Source organism: Physeter macrocephalus, chromosome 18, assembly GCF_002837175.3.
Source record: "Physeter macrocephalus isolate SW-GA chromosome 18, ASM283717v5, whole genome shotgun sequence".
Taxonomy (NCBI): Eukaryota; Metazoa; Chordata; class Mammalia; order Artiodactyla; family Physeteridae; genus Physeter; species Physeter macrocephalus.
The window spans coordinates 67,808,578-67,809,387 of NC_041231.1; positions in this window are offsets into that span (position 1 = coordinate 67,808,578).

The window sequence follows — 810 nt, forward strand, 5'->3', positions numbered from 1 at the left end:
AGAATTCAGATCAATCGTAGCCTCCCGGGATTAGCAGGCAAGATGGCGGAAGAGTAAGACGCGGAGATCACCTTCCTCCTCACAGATACATCAGAAATACAGCTACACGTGGCACTTCTCCTATAGAACACCCACCGAACGCTGGCAGAAGACCTCAGACCTAACAAAAGGCAAGAAACCCCCCACGTACCTGGGTAGGCAAAAGAAAAAAGAATAAACAGAGACAAAGAATAGGGACGGGACCTGCACCAGTGGGAGGGAGCCGTGAAGGAGGAAAGGTTCCCACACCCTAGAAGCCCCTTCGCGGGCGGAGACTGTGGGTGGCGGAGGGGGAAGCTCCGGAGCCTCGGAGGAGAGCGCAGCAGCGGGGTGCGGAGGGCAAAGCGGAGAGATTCCCGCACAGAGGACCGGTGCCGACCAGCACTCACCAGCCCGAGAGGCTTGTCGGCTCACCCGCCGGGGCGGGCGGGGGCTGGGAGCTGAGCCTCGGGCTTCAGTTGGATCCCAGGGAAAGGTCTGGAGTTGGCAGAGTGAAAACAGCCTGAAGGGGCTAGGGCGCCACGGCTAGCCGGGAGGGAGTCCGGTTGAAGTCTGGAGCTGCCGAAGAGGCAAGAGACCTTTTCTTCCCTCTTTGCTTCCTGGTGCACTAGGAAGGGGTTTAAGCGCGCCGCTTAAAGGAGCTCCAGAAACGGGCGCGAGCCGCGGCTGTCGGCGCGGACAGCAGAGACAGGTGTGGGATGCTCGGGTTGCTGCTGCCGCCACCAAGAGACCTGTGTGCGAGCACAGGTCACTCTCCACACCGCCCCCCCC